The following is a 27,059-nucleotide window of genomic DNA, read 5'->3' as shown; positions in this document are numbered from 1 at the left end:
ATCCAAAGTATTCCCTCCCTATGGGCATAATCTGGATTCATAAACCCAAAGTATTCCCTCCCTACGGGCATAATCTGGATTCATAAACCCAAAGTATTCCCTCCCTACGGACATAATCTGGATTCATAAACCCAAAGTATTCCCTCTTTATAGGCATAATCTGGATTCATAAACCCAAAGTATTCCCTCCCTACGGGCATAATCTGGATTCATAAACCCAAAGTATTCCCTCTCTATAGGCATAATCTGGATTCATAAACCCAAGGTATTCCCTTCCTACAGGCATAATCAGGATTCATAAATCCAAAGTATTCCCTCCCTATGGGCATAATCTGGATTCATAAACCCAAAGTATTCCCTCCCTACGGGCATAATCTGGATTCATAAACCCAAAGTATTCCCTCCCTACGGACATAATCTTGATTCATAAACCCAAAGTATTCCCTCTTTATAGGCATAATCTGGATTCATAAACCCAAAGTATTCCCTCTATATAGGTTTAATCTGGATTCATAAACCCAAAGTATTCCCTCTCTATAGGCATAATCTCGATTCATAAACCCAAAGTATTCCCTCTCTATAGGCTTAATCTGGATTCATAAACCCAAAGTATTCCCTCTCTACGGGCATAATCTGGATTCATAAACCCAAAGTATTCCCTCCCTACGGGCATAATCTGGATTCATAAACCCAAAGTATTCCCTCTCTACGGGCATAATCTGGATTCATAAACCCAAAGTATTCCCTCCCTACGAGCATAATCTGGATTCATAAACCCAAAGTATTCCCTCTCTATAGGCATAATCTGGATTCATAAACCCAAAGTATTGTCTCTCTACGGGCATAATCTGGATTCATAAACCCAAAGTATTCCCTCTCTACAGGCATAATCTGGATTCATAAACCCAAAGTATTCCCTCTCTATAGACATAATCTGGATTCATAAACCCAAAGTATTCCCTCTCTACAGGCATAATCTGGATTCATAAACCCAAAGTATTCCCTCCCTACGGGCATAATCTGGATTCATAAACCCAAAGTATTCCCTCCCTACGGGCATAATCTGGATTCATAAACCCAAAGTATTCCCTCTCTATAGGCATAATCTGGATTCATAAACCCAAAGTATTGTCTCCCTACGGGCATAATCTGGATTCATAAACCCAAAGTATTCCCTCTCTATAGGCATAATCTGGATTCATAAACCCAAAGTATTCCCTTCCTACAGGCATAATCTGGATTCATAAATCCAAAGTATTCCCTCCCTATGGGCATAATCTGGATTCATAAACCCAAAGTATTCCCTCCCTACGGGCATAATCTGGATTCATAAACCCAAAGTATTCCCTCCCTACAGACATAATCTGGATTCATAAACCCAAAGTATTCCCTCTTTATAGGCATAATCTGGATTCATAAACCCAAAGTATTCCCTCCCTACGGGCATAATCTGGATTCATAAACCCAAAGTATTCCCTCTCTATAGGCATAATCTGGATTCATAAACCCAAGGTATTCCCTTCCTACAGGCATAATCAGGATTCATAAATCCAAAGTATTCCCTCCCTATGGGCATAATCTGGATTCATAAACCCAAAGTATTCCCTCCCTACGGGCATAATCTGGATTCATAAACCCAAAGTATTCCCTCCCTACGGACATAATCTGGATTCATAAACCCAAAGTATTCCCTCTTTATAGGCATAATCTGGATTCATAAACCCAAAGTATTCCCTCTATATAGGTTTAATCTGGATTCATAAACCCAAAGTATTCCCTCTCTATAGGCATAATCTCGATTCATAAACCCAAAGTATTCCCTCTCTATAGGCTTAATCTGGATTCATAAACCCAAAGTATTCCCTCTCTACGGGCATAATCTGGATTCATAAACCCAAAGTATTCCCTCCCTACGGGCATAATCTGGATTCATAAACCCAAAGTATTCCCTCTCTACGGGCATAATCTGGATTCATAAACCCAAAGTATTCCCTCCCTACAGGCATAATCTGGATTCATAAACCCAAAGTATTCCCTCTCTATAGGCATAATCTGGATTCATAAACCCAAAGTATTGTCTCTCTACGGGCATAATCTGGATTCATAAACCCAAAGTATTCCCTCTCTATAGGCATAATCTGGATTCATAAACCCAAAGTATTCCCTTCCTACAGGCATAATCTGGATTCATAAATCCAAAGTATTCCCTCCCTACGGGCATAATCTGGATTCATAAACCCAAAGTATTCCCTCCCTACGGGCATAATCTGGATTCATAAACCCAAAGTATTCCCTCCCTACGGGCATAATCTGGATTCATAAACCCAAAGTATTCCCTCTTTATAGGCATAATCTGGATTCATAAACCCAAAGTATTGTCTCCCTACGGGCATAATCTGGATTCATAAACCTAAAGTATTCCCTCTCTATAGGCATAATCTGGATTCATGAACCCAAAGTATTCCCTCCCTATGGGCATAATCTGGATTCATAAACCCAAGTCAGCAAGAAATGAGGGAGAGCAATAAAATCCTCTCTTCATATGGTAAAATATGGTGAAATCATTTCGTCAGCAGCATTTCCCCAGCCAAAAATGCAAGAATCAAAATGGGCCTTCCCCTAATGCCCTGTACACGTGGCCGGAAATTCCGACCGGAAAAGGTGTGTGGGCTCTATCGGACTTTTTCCGTCAGAAACTCAGACGGAAAAAAAATTTGAGAGCAGGATCTCAAATTTTCCGACAACAAAATCCGATCGGACTTTGTCCGATTGTTTGTAGAGAATTCCGATCGGACAAAGTGCCACGCATGCTCAGATCAAATTACGAGACCAAAGCTATTGGCTACTAGCCTGAACGTAGTCCCATTGTAACAAACGAATGTCATCACGTTCCGAACGATCGGATTTTCCGACAACTTTGTCCGATCATGTATATGCACACCAGTTTCGGACAAAATCCGATGGGGCACTATTCCTCCCACTAATACCAATGATGGGACACTATTCCTCACACTAATACCAATGATGGGGCACTATTCATTCCACTAATACCAATGTTGGGGCACTATTCCACCCACTGATACCAATGATGGGGCACTATTCCTCCCACTGATACCAATGATGGGGCACTATTCCTCCCACTGATACCAATGATGGGGCACTATTCCTCCCACTGATACCAATGATGGGGCACTATTCCTTCCACTAATGCCAATGATGGGGCACGATTCATTCCACTAATACCAATGGTGGGGCACTATTCCTTCCACTGATACCAATGATGGGGTACTATTTCTTCCACTAATGCCAATGATGGGGCACTATTCCTTCCACTAATGCCAATGATGGTGCACGATTCCTCCCACTGATACCAATGATGGGGCACTATTCCTCCCACTGATACCAATGATGGGGCACTATTCCTCCCACTGATACCAATGATGGGGCACTCTTCCTCCCACTGATACCAATGATGGGGCACTAATACCAATGATGAGGTACAATGGCTCCTCCTACTGACCGCAGGCGTTATGTGATCTTTTTACTCTCACCACCACCAAGCGTGAGACATTTATTCCCAACCACGTTGGTATATTTTATACTCCAACTGACCCCCCCCCCCCCCCCCCCTCTAAAGTCTGAAGAACAGTAAATTGGCCCTTGTTTATAAAAAGTTTGGAGACCACTGGTCCACAATGTCCTTGTATGCAGTAAGTTTAACAGTACCCTTTACAGCAGTGGTCTCCAAACTTCTGCCCTTTGATGGCCTTTATCCGGCCCTTGTAGCACTTTTCCTCCCACTGACACCAACAATGGGGCATAATTCCTGTCACTGACACCAACAATGGGACACTATTTCTACCACTGGTCCCAACAATGGGGCACCATTCTTCCCACTGACACCAATGATGGGGCACTGTTCCTCCCACTGACACCAATGAGTGGGCACTATTTCTTCCACTGACACCAATGAGTGGGCACTATTTCTTCCACTGACATTAATGATTGGGCACTATTCCTCCCACTGACATCAATAAAGGGATACTATTGCTCCCACTGACACCAATGATAGGGCACTATTGTTCCCAATGACACCAATGATGGGGCACTATTGTTCCCAATGACACCAATGATGGGGCACTATTGTTCCCAATGACACCAATGATGGGGCACTATTCCTCCTACTGACATCAATGATGGGGCACTATTCCTCCTACTGACATCAATGATGGGGCACTATTCCTGCCACTTATTTCAATGATGGGGCACTATTCCTGATACTGATACCAATGATGGGGCACTATTCCTCTCACTAATACCAGAAATGGGGCACTATTCCTCCCACGATGGGACATTGTTTTCTCCCATTGACGATTGGGCATTTTCTACTTCCACTGGCCACGGTACAACCCCCTTGATGCCTGAAAAACAGTTTAGAAATTTTGGGGATCCCTGCTTTACAAGAAAAATATTGAACTCAATAATAAATTTTTTGTTCAAACAAATCATCCAAAAATGTAAATCAAACACAAGTAATCGATTCTTTATCTTTCATATTTACATCACATTTTCCTTTCCCCCTAGAGTTCCCCTTTAAACTTTTCAGGACGCAGAACCAGCGCTTAATCTTCTTTGCCATTAATTAAGCTTAAATGGAATTTCTAAGAGCTGGAAATATGATCCTCTTCATGCCTTAGCCGGCTGACTGTAACACAAACAGATTAAAATTAATTAAAACATTATTGAATGGCGGCGTGGTGCGGATGCACACATACTAATCTGTCACAACACGAGGAGGCGTACACCGCCACCCTGAGAACAACAGAGCCGATTACGGCCTGAATGGAGATTAGTGGGCCGGAGCTGTCAGACAGACAATAGCAGACAATGCGGGCAAGGGGAGCAATCAGACTGGTTTACATAATTACTGATATCTTTTTGGGGCAGCATCGGCCACAGAGCACTGCGCTAAAGAGAAACCACAGAGCCTCTCCAGTCATTAAAATTGATTTCTCTCTAACTTTACAAGTCTGCATGAATACATTCTGGATATGTAACAATATACAGCAGTATATTTCAGAATCGTTTTTCAAAATAGCTCCATTGTTTATTTTTAAAAAGTGTTGGCATGCTGTTACTATGTACATAGGTGTTTAGCGGCCAGAAACCGTTGCAGGGTGGCCTTAGAACTATTGGGCTTACCAGTTACCTCCTCTCAGCCTGCTCTTCCACGTCTAGGGGTTCCCAGGGTTGATACCCAACAACTTGAACGCTGACACAAATAAAGTGGTGTTGCCACCAAAAAATTAAAAGCTGCTTAAAATTCGTAAAAAAAAAAAATTTAAATAAAAGAATTGGCAAAAAAAATTTTTTTTACTCACCTCTAAATATCGGTTGCTAGGGAGTCCCTCGTAGTCTGCCTTCTTCATTGCCCGGGCTGGTGACATCACTTCCCCTCGCGCCACACATTCACCTGGGACCTGTCACGTGTCCCAAGTGACTGTACGGCGTATCACGCTCGCGCATGCGCAGTGGGTGCCCGGCTGTGAAGCCACAGCCGGGTGCCCACAGTATGCATGACGGCGCTGCGAGCGGTGCGGGGAACAGGGGGGGGGGCTTCGTTCCCCCGCATCGCTGGACCCTGGGGCAGGTAAGTGTCCGATTATTAAAAGCCAGCAGCTGCAGTATTTGTAGCTGCTGACTTACATTTTTTTTTTAGGGGGTACCCCACTTTAACCACTTACAGACCGGACCATTTTGCTGGTCAAAGACCAGACCACTTTTTGCGATTTGGCACTGCGCCGCTTTAACTGACAATTGCGCGGTCGTGCGACGTGGCTCCCAAACAAAATTGACGTCCTTTTTTTCTTTCTTTTGGTGGTATTTGATCACCCCTGCAGTTTTTATTTTTTGCGCTATAAACAAAAATAGAGTGACAATTTTGAAAAAAACGCATTCATTTTTACTTTTTGTTATAATAAATATCCCCCAAAAATATATAAAAAAACTTTTTTTCCCCTCAGTTTAGGCTGATACGTATTCTTCTACATATTTTATGGTAAAAAAAAAATCGCAATAAGCGATTATTGATTGGTTTGCGCAAAAGTTATAGCGTTTACAAAATAGGGATAGTTTTATAGCATTTTTATTAATAATTTTTTATTATTTTGTTTTTTTACTAGTAATGGCGGCAATCAGCGATTTTAATTGTGACTGCGACATTGTGGGGGACCCATCGGACATTTTTGACACATTTTTGGGACCATTGTCATTTATACAGTAATCACTGCTATATAAATGCAGTGATTCCTGTGTAAATGACATTGGCAGTGAAGGGGTTAACCAAGGGGTGGCAGTGTAGGGGTTAAGTGTTCCTAGGGGTGTGTTACTAACTGTGGGGGGGTTGGGCTTTCATTTAGTGAACACTGATCTCTGCTCCAATCACAAGGAGCAGAGATCAGCGTCACTAGTTGCTAGGCAGAATGGAGAAATGCTGTTTACACGGCATTTTCTCCATTCAGCCGCCCCGTGAGACGATCGCGGGTATGCCCACGGCGATCGAGTCCGCGGGTCCCGCGACTGGACTCACAGGGGTCCCCACCAGCCCGATGGCAGGGCGGCATTGAAGATTGGACGTAAATGTACGCCAATATGCCTGCCCGTGCCATTCTGTCGACGTACATCGCTGTGCGCTGGTCGGGAACCGGTTAATGTCCTTTTGAAAGGTTTTTTATTTTGCAGTAGTAACATCCAATAACACAGTCTCTCATGGTAACAGAGGGCACAGGTGAAGAACTCAGGCACCTTGAACTGTAGGTCTAGCAAAGTCTCTAATTCCACCCAGAGAGTAGCCACTCGCAGCTGGGTACTTCAAGGCTGAACAGATCTCTAGCCAGAGATCATGGCAGTCAGCACGTTGACTCAAAACTTGAAGCAATCCTATGAACATATAGAAGTTGTAACTAAGGGTGAACAGGAACCTTTTTCCTCAGTATCTGGAACGTTTCCCGTCTCCTCAATGGTACTGGAAAAACGTGAATTTGTCAATGTCCTTCCCAATCAGTAACCAGGCACTTCCCATGATGCCACTTGCCGGCCCTCCTCTGAAGAGTCCTCCCCCGGTCACTTCCACAAGCTGTGGTGCCCCTCCAAGCCAGCAAACCCGGACACCTTGAATCCTTTCTCATTTACTGAGCCTCGGACCACTCGGGAACAGACGGATCCCTACCCCAAACCAGGCAGGTCTATTGGGGGCCTCTAACAGGAACATGTTGCAGGCTGTCAAACACCCCGTGACCAGGACCCCTCACAGGGCTACCCCGGTCCTGGAACCGGACCAGACCACACGGGCCTCACAAACTCAAAAAGTAAAAATTTTTCAAAATTGTCGCTCTTTTTTTTCACTGATAGGGCAAAAGGTGATGAAATACCACCAAAAGAAAGCTCTATTTGTGGGGAAAAATAAGGACAGAAATTTTGTTTGGGTACAGCATCGCACGACCGCACAATTGTCAGTTAAAGCGACGCAGTGCCGTATTAAAAAAAAATGGCCTGGTCATTAAGGGGGCATGTAAGTGGTTAAATACCACCAAAAGAAAGCTCTATATGTGTTAAAAAAAAAAAAAATGATAAAAAGTTCATATGGGTACAGTGTTGCATGGCCGCGCAATTATCATTCAAAGTGTGACAGCGCTCAAGCTGAAAATTGGCCTGGGCAGGAAGGGGGTAAAAGTGCCCGGTATTGAAGTGGTCAAATAGGCCGATACCAATACTGACTCTATGTGTGCCCACATGCTCACCCACATTCTTGAACCTAGCTAATGTCCGTGCAGAAGTATGCCAATGCACATTTTCCCGTGCCAGCTGACTAATAGGAATCCCACTGATAGTGTCGCAGTCAGGAAGAAGCATTTCATCTCCCTCAGTGTTCAGACTGCAACATTGTAACGTTGCGGTAAGTTGATTTGTGCCAAAAAAAAGTGGTCTCTGCGGCGGATTCGCCGCAAGATCACTTTTATTGGCGGCGGGAGAGGGCCCCTCGCCTCCCGCCGCTCTCTGGTGCCCTCTGTCGCTTACCAGAGCCACCGGTAACCTGCGGGGGCGATCGGGTCCTTTCCCTGGCTTGACATGGTGAGGCCAAGATGGCCACCACCCGTCTCCATATCATTGCAGTGAGGAAGCGACGTCAAAACGTCACTTCCACCCATAGCTCTTAAAGGAGCATTTTAATTTCTTTATTTTTTTCAATGACATTTAATTTAATTTTTTATTTTTTACTGCATTTTAGTGTAAATATGAGATCTTAGTTCTTTTTGACCCCAGATCTCATATTTAAGAGGTCCTGTCATGCTTTTTTTCTATTACAAGGGATGTTTACATTCCTTGTAATAGGAATAAAAGTGACATAAAAAAGCCACCATTTAGAACAAAAAAAAAAAGAACAGTGAAGAATAAAAAGGTAAAATAAATAATAATAATAAAAAAAAAAATGTTTAACCACTTGCGACTTCCGCACGCCGATGTACGTCCCTACTTTGGGGACAGATATCGTTGTTATGGCAGCAGCTACCTGTCATAACCCACGGTATTCCATTGTTCGGCCGGCGGTCTGCTACAAGATAAAAGTGGTCTCTGCGGCACATTCGCAGCGACATCGCTTTTATCAGTGGCGGCAGAAGGCCCCCCCCACACTTGCGATCCGGTGCCCTCCGTCGCTTGCCGGAACTGTCGGCAGCGGCGGAAACGATCGCGTCTTTTCTCCTGTCACGTATGGAGACGAGTGAGGAGAAGATGGCTGGACCCCCCACCCATTTCCATGCCATAGCAGGGCGGAAGCGACGTCAAAGCGTCACTTCAGCCCATACGTCTAAAAAGCACAATTTTTTTTTATGTCGTATTTTTCAAAATGATAATTTATTTATTTATTTATTTGCAGTCCAAATATGAGATTTGAAGTCTTTTTGACCCCCAGATCTCATATTTAAAGCCGCGTACACACGGGCGGACTGTCTGGCCAACTAAGGCCGTCAGACAATCCGACGGACAGTCCGTCCTACTTTCGAATGAACGGACTTGACCACACACGATGAACAAACAGTCCGTTGAAAGCGTGCGCGATGACGTGTACAGCACGTACGGCGGGACTAGAAATAGGAAGTCCAATACACTGCAATGCAACCTTCCGCCGTGTAAATCCTTTCTGAGCATGCGCCATACTTAGTCCGTCGAACTTGCCTACTGACGAGCGGATTGTCCGCTGAAACCAAAGTTGGACGGACAATATTACGGAAATTCCGAAATACTTAGTCCGTCAGACTGTCCGCTGAAAAAGTCTGCTGAAGCCCACACACGAGCGGACTGTCCGCTGAAAAGTGTTTCGGCGGACTTAGGCCACGTACACACGGGCGGACTGTTCGCCCAACTTAGTTCGTCAAACAATCCGACAGACAGTCCGTCCAAAATTAGCATGAACGGACTTGACCACACAAGATGAACGAACAGTCCGCTGAAAACGTGCGTGATGACGTGTACAGCACGTACGACGGGACTAGAAAAACGACGTCCAATACACTGCAATGCAACCTTCCGACATGTAAACCCTTTCTGAACATGCGCCATACTTAGTCCGTCCAACTTGCCTACACACGAGCGGACTGTCCGCTGAAACCAAGTTTGGACGGACAAAACCAAGTTTGAGCGGACAGTCTTAGGCCGCGTACACACGCGGGGACTGTTCGGCCAACTTTGTCCGTCAAACAGTTTCGGCAAACAGTCCGCTCAAAATTAGCATGGACGGACATGGCCACACACGACGTACGAACAGTTTGCTGAAACCGTGCGCGATGACGTGAACGGCACGTACGACGGGACGAAAAATACGACGTCCTATACACTGCATTATAACTTTCGGCGTGTAAAGCCTTTCTGAGCATGCGCGGAACTTAGTTTGTCGAATAAGCCTACACACGAGGGGACTGTTCGCTGAAACAAGGTTTCAGCGGACAGTTTTTCGGAAATTCCGAAAAACCTTGTTCAGCGGACTGTTCGCTGAAACTGTCCGCTGAACGCCCACACACGGGCGGACTGTCCGCCGAAACACTGTTCAGCGGACAAAGTTGGCCGAACAGTCCCCGCGTGTGTACGCGGCCTTACGGAAATTCCGAAAGACTTTGTTCGTCAGACTGTCCGCTGAAACAGTCCGCTGAAGCCCACACACGAGCGGACTGTCCGCTGAAACACTGTTTAGTGGACTAAGTTGGACAGACAGTCCGCCCGTGTGTACGCGGCTTAAGAGGACCTGTCATGCTTTTTTTCTATTACAAGGGATGTTTACATTCCTTGTAATAGGAATAAAAGTGACAACTTTTTTTTTTTTTTTAAAACAGCGTAAAAAATAAAAAATAAAAGGTAAAATAAATAAGAAGCTCGTGTGCAGAAGCGGCCGCATACGTGAGCAGCGCCCGCATATGAAAACGGCGTTCAAACCACACGCGTGAGGTATCGCCGCGATCGGTAGAGCGAGAGCAATAATTCCAGCCTTAGACCTCCCCTGTAACTCAAAACATGCAACCTATAAACGGAGATTTTTTTTTCCAAATAACATTTTATTGATATTTTCAGAAGGCAATTGTACACAGCCTATGCATTGTAACATACTTACAGTGTTAGAGAAAACATTTAGCTGGTACCTACGTAGTGTCATTTCAGAACCTATGGAGATTTTTAAGGCTAAAAGTTTGTCGCCATTCCACGAGTGGGCGCAATTTTGAAGTGTGACATGTTGGGTATCAATTTACTCGGCATAACATTAATTTACACAGCATTAAAAAAAAAAATTAAAAAAATTGGGCTAACTTTACTGTTGTCCTATTTTTTAATTTAAAAAGTGTATTTTTACCCCCAAAAAGTGCACTTGTAAGACCGCTACGCGAATACGGTGTGACAGAAAGTATTGCAACGACCGCCATTTTATTCTCTAGTGTTAGAAAAAAATATATATAATGTTTGGGGGTTCTAAGTAATTTTTTAGCAAAAAAAAAAAAAGGAATTTTTTAGCAAAAAAAAAAAGGATTTTTTTAGCAAAAGAAAAAAGGAATTTTTAGCAAAACAAAAAAGTTTTTAACTTGTAAACACCACATCTCCTAAAGAAGCTTGGTCCTTAAGTAGAAGACAAAAACAATCCCCCCCCCCCTTTTAATGGCAGTTCATTGGGTTGGAACATCGGACACGGTGTGTGCCACGATCATGTGACGGTTTGGTACGGAGCCAATTCGAATTTAGGGTAGGCAAAATGTCACGACCAGAACGCACCGCCAATAAACAGCTCTGCTAATTGCAGCTGAACCAGAATGTTCAAGGGTGTCCGAGAAGCCGGCAAAGACCATGCATTGTTTTTTTTTTTTTTTGCAGAGAGCTGAACTTGGCCTGGCTAATGATTCATGGCGCTGTGTACTAGATCAGGCCTTATCTAGTATAAGTTTAACTTATTTGATATACTCCGGTTATAAAAGTAATGGGATTTTCTTGCCAAAACCAACCAATGCCTAACCTATCGGTTTTATTAAAAGGCCTCGTGCACACTGGACGTTATAAAAACGCCAGTAGCTTTGCAGCGAGTTTTCAACGCTTTTCAGCGTTTTTGCAATAGCTTTTTTTTTTTCTTTTTTTTTTGCGCTTTGCTTAACCATTTCAGATTTTACCCCCTTCCCGACCAGAGCACTTTTTTACGATTCGGCACTGCGTCGCTTTAACTGCCAATTGCGCGGTTGTGCGACGTGGCTCCCAAGCGAAATAGATGTCCTTTTTTTCCCCACAAATAGAGCTTTCTTTTGGTGGTATTTGATCAGCTCTGCGGTTTTTATTTTTTGGGCTATAAACAAGAAAATAGCGTCAATTTTGAAAAAAAACGCAATATTTTTTACTTTTTGCTATAATAAATGTCTCCAAAAAATGTATACATTTTTTTTTTCCCTCAGTTTAGGCCGATATGTATTCTTCTACATATTTTTGATTAAAAAAAAATCGCATTAAGCATTTATTGATTGTTTTGCGCAAAAGTTATAGCGTTCTACAAAATGGGGGGTAGTTTTATGGCATTTTTATTGATAATTTCTTTTTTTACTAGTAATGGCGGCGATCAGTGATTTTTATCAGGACTGCGACATTATGGCGGACACATCGGACAATTTTGACACATTTTTGGGACCATTGGCATTAATACAGCGATCAATGCTAAAAATTGCATTGATTACTGTAAAAATGTCACTGGCAGTAAAGGGGTAACCACTAGGTGGTGCTGTAGGGGTTAAGTATGTCCTAGGGAGTGATTCTAACGGTGGGGGGCGTGGCTGTGTATGACACGTCACTGATCACCACTCCCGATTACAGGGAGCGGTGATCAGTGACGGTGTCATTAGGCAGAACGGGGAGATGCTTGTTTACATCAGCATCTCCCCGTTCTTCCTCTCCGTGAGACGATCGCGGGTATCCCCACGGACAGCGGTCACAGAGCTTCCGGCGGGTGCAAGCCGCCACTTAAAGGGCAACGTACGGGTACATTAATCTGCCTTTACGTGCCCTTCTGCCTCAGTATATCTGCGTGAGGTGGTCAGGAAGCGGTAAAGTGTTTATTTATTTTTTCAATTGGATCAAAAATGTTAAAAAACATGGTGAGCCGCGTTTTTTGAGCATTTTTAAGTTTTTAGGCATTGGAGCGTTTTTACTGCTGAAAAACTCATCTCAGAACCCACTCTTTTTTTTTTTTTTTTTTTACAGCCAAAAAATGCCCCCAGCCAAAAACAGTTGATAACAGCCCAAGGCCCCTTTCACACGGGCGGCTGTTCTGCCGCTGTTAAAAACATGTTTTGGTATTTTGAAATTCAGAGAATCCTGGCACAGCGTTCACTTGCAGTTGTACATTGCGTTTGTCTGCGTTTAGCTGCGTTTAGCTGCGTTTGCGTTTAGCTGCGTTTGGAAAATTCTTGCCATTTCTGATGTGCTTCCTATTGTTTTTCTTTCCTTGTTGCCGCTGCTATCTGCAGGAGAAATAGTACACTGCGATTACCTGCGGTTATGTGCTTATAGCTGCGCTACATCGCACCTGGACGCATACATTTCTATTTTTTCTATTCGCACCGAACCGCATGTAACGAAATCGCGGCTAAACGCTGTGTGTGAATGGGGCCATAGGAAAGCATTGTGTGCTTTTAGCTGCGGTAGAAAACTAGAAAATCCGCAGCTAAAAGCACCATTCTATCCGCCCGTGTGAAAGGGGCCAAGTGTGCACTGCTCCCAATGACTGGGAGCGGTGATCTGTCATGTCACTAGGCAGAACGGGGGAATGCCTTGTTTACATAGACATCTCCCCGTTCTACCTTTCCACACCGCAATCGCGGGCCGCCGGTAAACATCGAGTTCCCGGGACCCGGGGGCATGACCGGCGTGTGGCGGGGCGCGCGCACGCCCGGCAGGCGGAAAATTTAAAGGGACGTACAGGTACGCCCATTTGCCTGCCTGTGCCATTCTGCCAACGTACATCTGTGTGTAGCAGTCGGCAAGCGGTTAACGGCATCCCAGTCTTAGTCCGTAGGGTTCAATATTGAGTTGGCCCACCCTTTGCAGCTATAACAGCTTCAACTCTTCTGGGAAGGCCGTCCACAAGGTTTAGGAGTGTGTCTATGGGAATGTTTGACCATTCTTTCAGAAGCGCATTTGTGAGGTCAGGCACTGATGTTGGATGAGAAGGCCTGGCTCGTAGTCTCCACCCTAATTCATCCCAAAGGTGTTCTATCGGGTTGAGGTCAGGACTCTGCAGGCCCGTCAAGTTCCTCCTAACTTCAACTCGCTAGACTGTGAGCCAGGCCTTCTTGTCCAACATCAGTGCCTGACTTTACAAATGCGCTTCTGGAAGAATGGTCAAACATTCCCATAGACACACTCCTAAACCTTGTGGACGGCCTTCCCAGAAGATTTGAAGCTGTTATAGCTGAAAAGGGCAGGCCAACTCAATATTGAACCCTACAGACTAATGCCTCGTACTCACGGTCGGACTCTCCGACGACAAAATCCATTTTATTTTTTCCAATGGACTTTGGTCCAAACTTGTTTTGCATACACGCGGATGTACAAAGTTGTTGGAAAATCAGATCATTCTGAACACCGTGATGTAGAACACGTACGACGGGACTATAAATGGGCCAGTAGCCAATAGCTTTCGTCTTGTAATTTATTCTGAGCATGCGTGGCACTTTGTCCGTCGGAATTGTCTACACACGATCAGAATTGAAACGATCGGATTTTGTTGTCGGAAAATTTTAGATTCTGCTCTCAAACTTTGTGTGTCGGAATTCCGACGGAAAAAGTCAGATGGAGCCCACACACGATCGGATTTTCCGACAACACAATCCGATCTCACGTTTTCCGTTGGAAAGTCTGACCGTGTGTACGGGACATAAGACTGGTACACGCGCTTACATTTTTGGTTGACCGAACGTCTGTTTTTTGTGGCATGGCTAATCTTCTTATGTCGAAAGTGAAGAGGTTACTCACAATACGAACATTTCCGTACGCCAGAATGCAACGTCAGAAGTGATGAATAGTGATGGCCGAACGGTTCGCCCGGCGGTCGTTTCGCGGCGAATTTCCGACTTTCGCCGTCCGCGGGTTCGAACGCCTTTTTCCGTCGTTCGCCCCGGCGGACTTACGTGTTTAATGTATACAAGAACTTTAACCTTTCGTGACACGTTTATCATGTGTTACAGGACAACCAATTGAGACATGACAGCTCATGGACACTTGGACATTCCCCCTAACCTATAAATACACCCGATCCGGTGGCCATTTTACATTCTTTCTTCTGTCACTGTAGGGAAAGGATCCTGTGTGGAGTAGGGACAGAGAAAACGCTAGCTATTTGGTACACAAAAGTTCTTTTCAGGACTGGTATAGGTGTTAGGTCAGCAGCCTGAGTTTCTTTTGTCAGTTTAGATAAAGGGACAGAGCGCTGTATGCTGCTATTTTAGGGACAGCTCAGCCAGATTAGTCTTTCTTCATCATCATCATCATCATCATCATTAGCTGTTACTATCAGGTCCACAAAAGAGCTGTTCCAGCTAATCGTTCCAGCCTACTCTTTTTTGCCAATTTGTATAGGGACAGGCAGGAAGCAGTGTGTCAGGCAGTGAGGATAATTTTAAAGACTTGCTGTTACTATTAGTTCCACAAAGGTTCTTTTCAGGACTGGTATCAGTGGTACGGTAATAGGCTTGTACACGTATAATATTCTTTCTTCCAAATATAGAAAGAATATTATACTTGACTGCTGCCCTTCTGCTGCAGTCTGCTAATCATTCACAACTCACTTGTTCCACAAAAGTTCTTATAAGGACTGGTAACTTGGTCTGTCTAGGGTGCTACGGTACATAGGCTTGGGTGCGGTACAGTCTGCTGTTCTGTAAGGACCGCTATCGGTCCACAATAGATAGGGTTGCCGTGCACTACTGCTGACCGCTGCCCTATACTGCAGCAGTCCTTCAGCGGTATAGGGACTGACGCACAGTCTGCTAAACACTAATACACAACCTGCTTGGTCCACAAAAGTTCTTATAAGGACTGGTAACTTGGTATAGGGTGCTACGGTACATAGGCCTGAGTGCGTTACAGTCTGCTGTTCTGTAAGGACCGCTATCGGTCCACAATACATAGGGTTGACGTGCACTACTGCTGACCGCTGCCCTATACTGCAGCAGTCCTTCAGCGGTATAGGGACTGACGCACAGTCTGCTAAACACTAACACACAACCTGCTTGGTCCACAAAAGTTCTTATAAGGACTGGTAACTTGGTATAGGGTGCTACGGTACATAGGCCTGAGTGCAGTACAGTCTGCTGTTCTGTAAGGACTGCTATCGGTCCACAATACATAGGGTTGCCGTGCACTACTGCTGACCGCTGCCCTATACTGCAGCAGTCCTTCAGCGGTATAGGGACTGACGCACAGTCTGCTAAACACTAATACACAACCTGCTTGGTCCACAAAAGTTCTTATAAGGACTGGTAACTTGGTATAGGGTGCTACGGTACATAGGCCTGAGTGCGTTACAGTCTGCTGTTCTGTAAGGACCGCTATCGGTCCACAATACATAGGGTTGCCGTGCACTACTGCTGACCGCTGCCCTATACTGCAGCAGTCCTTCATTGGTATAGGGACTGACGTACAGTCTGCTAATCACTAACACACAACCTGCTTGGTCCACAAAAGTTCTTATAAGGACTGGTAACTTGGTATAGGGTGCTACGGTACATAGGCCTGAGTGCGTTACAGTCTGCTGTTCTGTAAGGACCGCTATCGGTCCACAATACATAGGGTTGCCGTGCACTACTGCTGACCGCTGCCCTATACTGCAGCAGTCCTTCATTGGTATAGGGACTGACGTACAGTCTGCTAATCACTAACACACAACCTGCTTGGTCCACAAAAGTTCTTATAAGGACTGGTAACTTGGTATAGGGTGCTACGGTACATAGGCCTGAGTGCGTTACAGTCTGCTGTTCTGTAAGGACCGCTATCGGTCCACAATACATAGGGTTGCCGTGCACTACTGCTGACCGCTGCCCTATACTGCAGCAGTCCTTCATTGGTATAGGGACTGACGTACAGTCTGCTAATCACTAACACACAACCTGCTTGGTCCACAAAAGTTCTTATAAGGACTGGTAACTTGGTATAGGGTGCTACGGTACATAGGCCTGAGTGCGTTACAGTCTGCTGTTCTGTAAGGACCGCTATCGGTCCACAATACATAGGGTTGCCGTGCACTACTGCTGACCGCTGCCCTATACTGCAGCAGTCCTTCAGCGGTATAGGGACTGACGCACAGTCTGCTAAACACTAACACACAACCTGCTTGGTCCACAAAAGTTCTTATAAGGACTGGTAACTTGGTATAGGGTGCTACGGTACATAGGCCTGAGTGCGTTACAGTCTGCTGTTCTGTAAGGACCGCTATCGGTCCACAATACATAGGGTTGCCGTGCACTACTGCTGACCGCTGCCCTATACTGCAGCAGTCCTTCATTGGTATAGGGACTGACGTACAGTCTGCTAATCACTAACACACAACCTGCTTGGTCCACAAAAGTTTTTATAAGGACTGGTAACTTGGTATAGGGTGCTACGGTACATAGGCCTGAGTGCAGTACAGTCTGCTGTTCTGTAAGGACCGCTATCGGTCCACAATACATAGGGTTGACGTGCACTACTGCTGACCGCTGCCCTATACTGCAGCAGTCCTTCATTGGTATAGGGACTGACGTACAGTCTGCTAATCACTAACACACAACCTGCTTGGTCCACAAAAGTTCTTATAAGGACTGGTAACTTGGTATAGGGTGCTACGGTACATAGGCCTGAGTGCGTTACAGTCTGCTGTTCTGTAAGGACCGCTATCGGTCCACAATACATAGGGTTGCCGTGCACTACTGCTGACCGCTGCCCTATACTGCAGCAGTCCTTCAGCGGTATAGGGACTGACGCACAGTCTGCTAAACACTAACACACAACCTGCTTGGTCCACAAAAGTTCTTATAAGGACTGGTAACTTGGTATAGGGTGCTACGGTACATAGGCCTGAGTGCGTTACAGTCTGCTGTTCTGTAAGGACCGCTATCGGTCCACAATACATAGGGTTGCCGTGCACTACTGCTGACCGCTGCCCTATACTGCAGCAGTCCTTCATTGGTATAGGGACTGACGTACAGTCTGCTAATCACTAACACACAACCTGCTTGGTCCACAAAAGTTTTTATAAGGACTGGTAACTTGGTATAGGGTGCTACGGTACATAGGCCTGAGTGCAGTACAGTCTGCTGTTCTGTAAGGACCGCTATCGGTCCACAATACATAGGGTTGACGTGCACTACTGCTGACCGCTGCCCTATACTGCAGCAGTCCTTCATTGGTATAGGGACTGACGTACAGTCTGCTAATCACTAACACACAACCTGCTTGGTCCACAAAAGTTTTTATAAGGACTGGTAACTTGGTATAGGGTGCTACGGTACATAGGCCTGAGTGCAGTACAGTCTGCTGTTCTGTAAGGACCGCTATCGGTCCACAATACATAGGGTTGACGTGCACTACTGCTGACCGCTGCCCTATACTGCAGCAGTCCTTCATTGGTATAGGGACTGACGTACAGTCTGCTAATCACTAACACACAACCTGCTTGGTCCACAAAAGTTCTTATAAGGACTGGTAACTTGGTATAGGGTGCTACGGTACATAGGCCTGAGTGCGTTACAGTCTGCTGTTCTGTAAGGACCGCTATCGGTCCACAATACATAGGGTTGCCGTGCACTACTGCTGACCGCTGCCCTATACTGCAGCAGTCCTTCATTGGTATAGGGACTGACGTACAGTCTGCTAATCACTAACACACAACCTGCTTGGTCCACAAAAGTTTTTATAAGGACTGGTAACTTGGTATAGGGTGCTACGGTACATAGGCCTGAGTGCAGTACAGTCTGCTGTTCTGTAAGGACCGCTATCGGTCCACAATACATAGGGTTGACGTGCACTACTGCTGACCGCTGCCCTATACTGCAGCAGTCCTTCATTGGTATAGGGACTGACGTACAGTCTGCTAATCACTAACACACAACCTGCTTGGTCCACAAAAGTTTTTATAAGGACTGGTAACTTGGTATAGGGTGCTACGGTACATAGGCCTGAGTGCAGTACAGTCTGCTGTTCTGTAAGGACCGCTATCGGTCCACAATACATAGGGTTGACGTGCACTACTGCTGACCGCTGCCCTATACTGCAGCAGTCCTTCATTGGTATAGGGACTGACGTACAGTCTGCTAATCACTAACACACAACCTGCTTGGTCCACAAAAGTTCTTATAAGGACTGGTAACTTGGTATAGGGTGCTACGGTACATAGGCCTGAGTGCAGTACAGTCTGCTGTTCTGTAAGGACCGCTATCGGTCCACAATACATAGGGTTGACGTGCACTACTGCTGACCGCTGCCCTATACTGCAGCAGTCCTTCAGCGGTATAGGGACTAAGAGTTTTGTCACAGGGTGATTTAAAAAATGACAGGCAGAGGAAGAGGCAGGCCCTTCCGCAGGGGTGGTAGGGGTAGGGCAGGAGCAACAGCCTTGAGCCAAAGTGGGAAGTTGCAGAAGGTGCGTTCAATTACTTTAAAGGACGCACCAGACTTGGTTGAGTGGCTCACTCAGCCTTATTCTTCTGCACCCTCCTCATCCTCTCGATCTGCACCCTCTTCTTCACTCTCTGCTATGTGCACCCCCAAAGACACTACCACCAACAACACCACCACCACCACATACCTTCCGCTTGAGTGCAAATGGGGGCCTTCATGCTCCAGTGTTTTAATAGGGACCCCCGTATAAAAAGCATGAGGGTCAAGGACCAGTACTGGGTGGCAACGTACTTAGATCCCCGGTACAAACACAAAATGGCGGAAATGTTACCGCCGTCGCAGAGGGCTGTCAGAATGCAGCACTTCCAGGCCTTGCTTCGAGAAATGCTGCATTCTGCTTTTGCGTGCGCTGGCAGAGGAGCAATTCCCACTCCCAGAGAAGGATTTGCGGGTACCAATCCAACAGCGCCTGCAAGAAGAGGCCGGTTTGAAGATGTGTTGGTGACTTCGGATATGAGGTCATTCTTTCAGCCGACCCATCGACAGGTGTCATCCGGATCCAGCATCAGGGAACGCCTAGACCGTCAGGTGTCCGACTACATTGGGTTAACGGCCGATGTGGACGCTCTGAGGAGTGATGAACCCCTAGACTACTGGGTGGGCAGGCTTGACCTCTGGCCAGAGCTTGCCCAATTTGCAATCGAACTGTTGGCTTGCCCCTCATCCAGTGTCCTGTCCGAAAGGACGTTCAGCGCAGCAGGGGGGATTGTGACCGATAAGCGTACTCGCCTAGCTCACGACAGTGTTAACTACCTCACATTTCTAAAAATGAATGAGGCATGGATCTCGGAGGAATTCAACACATGTGATCAGTAGACCATGTATATGTCTATAAACAATTTTTGGAATCAAGCACACAGACCTTCTTAATTCATTTGGCTCACTTCCCTGACCCAAAAAAGCACACCGTACTATATGCCCCTACCCTCCTCTTTGAAGAGGTTGAGCGGTGTCATATTTCTACTGGGGCTGCTTATTATGAGGGGTTCCCACCATCCCTGTGCTGTGCTGACTTCCTCCTGGGTGTTCTTATTATGAGGGGCTCCCACCATCCCTGTGCTGTGCTGACTTCCTCCTGGGGGTTCTTATTATGAGGGGCTCCCACCATCCCTGTGCTGTGCTGACTTCCTCCTGGGGGTTCTTATTATGAGGGGATCACACCATCCCTGTGCTGTGCTGACTTCCTCCTGGGGCTGCTTACGGTGCTGCTGTCAGCGCTGTATGTCACGGAGCTGCTGTCAGCGCTGTATGTCACGGAGCTGCTGTCAGCGCTGTATGTCACGGAGCTGCTGTCAGCGCTGTATGTCACGGAGCTGCTGTCAGCGCTGTATGTCACGGAGCTGCTGTCAGCGCTGTATGTCACGGAGCTGCTGTCAGCGCTGTATGTCACGGAGCTGCTGTCAGCGCTGTATGTCACGGAGCTGCTGTCAGCGCTGTATGTCACGGTGCTGCTGTCAGCGCTGTATGTCACGGAGCTGCTGTCAGCGCTGTATGTCACGGAGCTGCTGTCAGTGCTGTATGTCACGGAGCTGCTGTCAGCGCTGTATGTCACGGAGCTGCTGTCAGCGCTGTATGTCACGGAGCTGCTGTCAGCGCTGTATGTCACGGTGCTGCTGTCAGCGCTGTATGTCACGGAGCTGCTGTCAGCGCTGTATGTCACGGAGCTGCTGTCAGTGCTGTATGTCACGGAGCTGCTGTCAGCGCTGTATGTCACGGAGCTGCTGTCAGCGCTGTATGTCACGGAGCTGCTGTCAGCGCTGTATGTCACGGTGCTGCTGTCAGCGCTGTATGTCACGGAGCTGCTGTCAGCGCTGTATGTCACGGAGCTGCTGTCAGCGCTGTATGTCACGGAGCTGCTGTCAGCGCTGTATGTCACGGAGCTGCTGTCAGCGCTGTATGTCACGGAGCTGCTGTCAGCGCTGTATGTCACGGTGCTGATGTCAGTGCTCTGTATTACGGTGCTGCTGTCAGTGCTCTGTATCTCCTGCACCCTCTTGTTTGCCTACCCTGGTCCCTGACCTTCCCTCTCCTCCATTGCCTTCATTAGCTCCATAGTCCTGAATTGTCAGAACAATTTCCCAAATAAAAAAAAAATGCTTGTAGTTATCGATCCCAAATTCACCTCATACATGTATTATGCTATTGTCCAGGTGGTGGGACTGCGTGCTACCCCCTAATAATTACCCCGTGGCCGCAAATTCGACCTAAAGGTTTGCGAAATTCGCCTCCCATTGAAGTCAATGGAGCCCGCGGCGAACGGTCGTTTTCGCGAACGTTTGTGCCCGTTCGCGTTTCGCGTTCGCGAAACGTCCCGTCGGAAGTTCGTCCATCACTAGTGATGAATAGCTTTGGATGTGTTCTTTGGTTTCTGAGCATGCCTAGTCTTGCTCTTACAATTTATTTTTTTTGGATGAAAACCGCACTGATGAAACGAAAATCAGACGTTGACTTCACATCCGACAAAAATTTTATAGTCTGCGCATGCAGCTTTTGTCTGACGAAAAAAAAAAAAATCGGCTGTCGAAAGCGCTGTCGAAAGCGCAGTACTAACGATTCGAAAATCGGCAGACAGCTCGCCGTAGGCATTTTTTCCCCATCCGATTTTCGTATCGTGTGTATGAGACCTCAAGACCGGGAGGCCATTAAAGTTTAAGGTTGTGTAAAGGTGAGCGTCCCAATACTTTTGGCAATATAGTGTATAGTTAAAGGGGCCAAAGTGCACTGGAAATGTGCAGGCCAATCCCACGGCCTGAGTGTGATGTACATGTTTGAACATGATGGTGAGAACTATTATGCTCCTGTACACACGGTGGGACATTCCGACCACAAAATCCGTCTGATTTTTTCCGACGGATTTTGTCCTAAACTGGTGTTGCATACACACGGTTGGACAAAGTTGTCGGAAAATGCGATCGTTCGATGACGTTCGTTCGTTACAACGAGACTACGTTGTGGCTAGCAGCCAATAGCTTTAGTCTCGTAATTTGATCTGAGCATGCGTGGCACTTTGTCCGATCGGAATTCTCTACAAACGATCAGATTTTTTTGTCGGAAAATTTGAGATCCTGCTCTCAAATTTTTTCCGGTGGAATTTCCGACGGAAAAAGACCAAAAAGAGCCCACATACGATCGGACATTATAATCCGATCGGACCTTTTCCGTCGTAATTTTCGACAGGGCATTACACACTGCGGATGATGATAGAAAGACACTTGGCAACTTCTGAAGCATGCTGAGAAATTTCTGCAGGTCCCAAGTAAAGCCTCATACACACGGTCGGACTTTGTACAAACTTTTCCGTGGACTTTTGTACAAAGGGCGTGGTCCACAAGTTTGTATTGCATACACACGGTCGGACTTTTTGACAACAAACACGAACGTAATGACGTCACAACGTACTGACGCTGCTTCAAAAGAGGACGTTCAATGACTTTGGTGAACTTCTGTATTGTAGTCTGATCTTTTGCATTGGTTCTGAGCATGCGTGTTTGTACCTTGTACAAAAGTCCGATGCTTTTGCGTACACGCGGTCGGACTTTGCTCCATCGGACTTTTGTTGCCAGAAAGTTTGTCCGTTCGCACAGCCAACAAAATTTAGATGAAAACAGAAAAAGTTTGTCCGATGGAGCATACACACAGTCGGATGTTGCTCCAAAACAGCTAATTTGCATGTTTGTTGTCAAAAAGTCCGACCGTGTGTACGGGCCTTTAGAGGCATAGTCAGACAAGTTTTTACTTTAAAAAAAATAAGATTCGTACCTACCCTTTGCCTTTCCACCAAGGGCTTACTCACACTTGCTCTATGAAGAGTGACCTGCATTTGGAACACACTTCAGAGAGCATTTGACCTTTAACCACTTGCCAACCGTTGTACGCCAATATACGTCGGCGCAATGGCAGCGGTGGGCAAAAGGGGCGTACCTGTAAGCCCTTGAACACACGGTCGGACATTCCGACGGAAAATGTCTGATCGGACCGTGTTGCCGGATGATCCGACCGTGTGTGGGCTCCATCGGACTTTTTCCATCAGAATGTCCGACCAACAAAGTTTGAGAGCTGGATATAAAATTTTCCGACAACATGATCTGATTGGACTTTGTCCGATCGTTTGTAGAGAATTCCGAACAGACAAAGTGCCACGCATGCTCAGATCAAATTACAAGAACAAAGCTATTGGCTACTAGCCTGAACGTAGTCCCGTCGTAACAAAATAACGTCATCACGTTACGAACGATCGGATTTTCCGACAAATTTGTCCGACCGTGTGTATGCAACACCAGTTTCGGACAAAATCCGTCGGAAAAAATCAGACGGATTTTGTTGTCGGAATGTCCGACCGTGTGTACGGGGGCTAAGAGGCGGGGATAGCAGGCGCACTCGCTAAGGGTTGCCGCCTTTACTTCAAACCAAACACTTTTGCGGCACAGGGCAATTTTCTTTTCTGCAGTAAACACTATAGGATTATAAAAGATCTGGGACAGATTTGGGTGCCCCAAAGGGAGTAGTAATGTAGCGCACAGAGCGCGCCAATGGGTGTGGCCAGATCGCTTTTGCGGACATTAGACATATGCGATTAGTTTTGTACGAACTGGAAATTTGAACGAATCCGAAATACGAATTTTTATGCATACGAATTCCATACGAAATACGAAATTTTCGTTTACGAATTTCGGATCCAAATTGATAACGAAAATTCATAATTGTTACGAAAAGTTAAAAAACCTAAAAGTTAAAACCCCAGGAAGTCAGCACAGGGATGGTGGGAACCCTATGGGGAATTTCTATGCTCTCGAATTTTATATGAAATTTCGCTAACGAATTTCTGAATTTTGGATCCAAATTAACAGAAACATGACTGGTGTTTTGTTCACCAATCAGAGGAAGTCAGCACAGGGATGGTGGGAGCCCCTCATAATGATACATTCATCATAACGAACTTTCGTTATTATAACGAAAAGTTTACGAATCTAACGAAAATTCAAATTTCGTACGAATCCGAATTGAATTTCGTACACGAATGACGAAATGCGTTTTTTCTTTTCGTACAGAACGAAACTAAACAAATTTTTTGATGGCGCCCATGTCTAGCGGACATCATCACCCCACTCTTCAGTGATGCCAAACCTGAACCCAAACAGCCGCCCGCAGCGGCAACAGATTTGTGTATGACTATCTCGGTTACTTGGGGAGCCACAGCCTGGTCTGAATAATGTGCCCGGGTTTCAGGTGGACTGAAACCCGGACTATCCTGGTGAATCCTGGACAGGTGGCAACCCTAGCGCACGCGCCCACCCCATACAGCGTGGCCGCGGGACTGGCGGACATGATGTCCGCTGGTCTCCCGGTGATCGTGTTATGGAGCAGCAGAACGGGGAAGTGTCTATGCAGGGGCGGACTGACAACTCATGGGGCCCCCGGGAAATAGGAGATTATGGGGCCCCCAGGCAATCAGAGATTATGGGGCCACACAGTATACACAAACACACACACGGTATACAATCACACAGTACACACATACATGTACACACAGTATACACAGACATGTTTCTATTGGCTGAGAAGGTACTGGAGAGGTGGGGCAGCTATAATCTCAGGATTTTTAGACCAAAAGGATGTCGGTATGGGACAGTTCAGAGACAGATGTAAAAAAAAACACAGATTTTTACATACTGTCCCTGGTTTTACTGAGACTGGCAACCCTGATGGGGCCCCCTATTGGCCAGGGCCCTCGGGCAGTGTCCAAGTGGACGAATGGTCAGTCCGCCCCTGTGTCTATGTAAACAAGGCATTTCCCCGTTCTGCCTTGTGACATGACAGAGATCACTGCTCCCTGTCATCGGGAGCAGTGATTGCTGTCATGTGAGTTGAAGCCCAGCCCCCCCACAGTTAGAGTCACTCCCTAGGACACACTTAACCCCTTGATCACCCCCTAGTGCTTAACACCTTCCCTGCCAGTGTCATTTACACAGCAATCAGTGCATTTTTACAGCACTGATCACTGTATAAATGACAATGGTCCCAAAATAGTGTCAAAAGTGTCCGATGTGTCCGCCACAATGTCGCAGTCCTGATAAAAATCGCAGATCGCCGCCTATACTAGTAAAGAAAAAAAAAGAATACTGAAAATGCAATAAAACTATCCCCTATGTTGTAAACGCTATAACTTTTGTGCAAACCAATCAATAATCGCTTATTGCGATTTTTTGTTTACCAAAAATATGTAGAAGAATACGTATCGCCCTAAACTGAGGAAAATTTTTTTTTTTATATATATATTTTGGGGGATATTTATTATAGCAAAAAGTAAAAAATAATGTTTTTTTTTTTCAATTGTCGCTCTTTTTTTGTTTATAGCGTAAAAAATAAAAACCATAGAGGTGAACAAATACCACCAAAAGAAAGCTCTATTTGTGGGAAAAAAAGGCCGGGACAAGGGGTGGACAGAGAGGGGGACTGCCCTGGGAACTGTGGTATAATGTGAGATGGGGGTACCACAATGTGGTTGGAGGGGGGGGATTTGTTGTAGGAGGGAGAATTTGGGGGAAGACAGGGGATAAGAATTGTTCTAGGAGGGGAAATTTGGTGAGGTGTGCTAGGAGTGGTGAATTGAAGGGATTTGTGTTGGAAGGGGGGATGGGGAAGAAGATTTGTGATAGATGGGGAAATTTGGGAGGGGGGGGGGTTACTCTAGAAAAGGTAATATGGAGGGTGGGAGGGGTTTTGTGCTAGGAGGGGAATTTTTTCTGGGGGTGGGGTTTTGCTAGCAGGGACGATTGGGGGTATTTGTGGTAGGAGCAGAATTTTTTCTTGGGGGGGGGGGTTACTCTAGAAAAGGTAATATGGTGGGTGGGAGGAGATTTTTGCTAAGAGGGGAATTATTTCTGGTGGGGTTTTGCTAGCAGGCACGATTGGGGGTATTTGTTGTAGGAGCGGAAATTTTGGGGGCGAGGGGGTTATGCTAGAAAAGGTAATGATAATAGTATGGTGGGTGGGAGGGGATTTGTGCTAGGAGGGGAATTTGTTCTGGTGGGGTTTATTTGTGATAGGAGCAGAATTTTTTTTTTTTTTGTGGGGGGGGTGTTTTATGTTACATAGTTACATAGTTACATAGTTAGTCAGGTTGAAAAAAGACACAAGTCCATCCAGTTCAACCTTAAAAACAAATAAATAAAATAAAAAATAATCGTACAATCCAGATACCCAATTTTATGCCCACAATTGATCCAGAGGAAGGCGAAAAAAAAACCCAGCAGCGCATGCTCCAATTTACTACAGCAGGGGAAAAAAATTCCTTCCTGATCCCCCAATAGGCGATCGGATTTTCCCTGGATCAACTTTACCTATGTTAGTACGCAGTTATATTATGTACATTCAGGAAAGTATCCAGGCCTTTCTTAAAGCAATCTACTGAACTGGCCAGAACCACCTCTGGCGGGAGTCTATTCCACATTTTCACTGCTCTAACTGTGAAGAAACCTTTCCGTACTTGAAGCTGAAATCTCTTTTCCTCTAGACGTAGCCCCCGTGTCCTCTGGGTTGACCGTACAGAGAACAACTCAACACCAAGTTCACTATATGGACCCCTAATATATTTGAACATGTTAATCATATCCCCCCTTAATTTCCTCTTCTCAAGAGTGAATAAATTTAGTTCCTCTAATCTCTCCTCATAGCTGAGTTGCTCCATGCCTCTTATCAGTTTGGTTGCCCTTCTCTGCACTTTCTCCAGTTCCCCGATATCCTTTTTGAGAACTGGTGCCCAAAACTGAACGGCATATTCCAGGTGAGGTCTTACTAATGATTTGAACAGGGGCAAAATTATATCTCTTTCT

Source organism: Lithobates pipiens, unplaced genomic scaffold (assembly GCF_037356315.1).
Source record: "Lithobates pipiens isolate NorthernLeopardFrog02 unplaced genomic scaffold, aLitPip1_a1.2 Scaffold_19, whole genome shotgun sequence".
NCBI lineage: Eukaryota > Metazoa > Chordata > Amphibia > Anura > Ranidae > Lithobates > Lithobates pipiens.
This window is presented reverse-complemented; position numbering follows the sequence as displayed.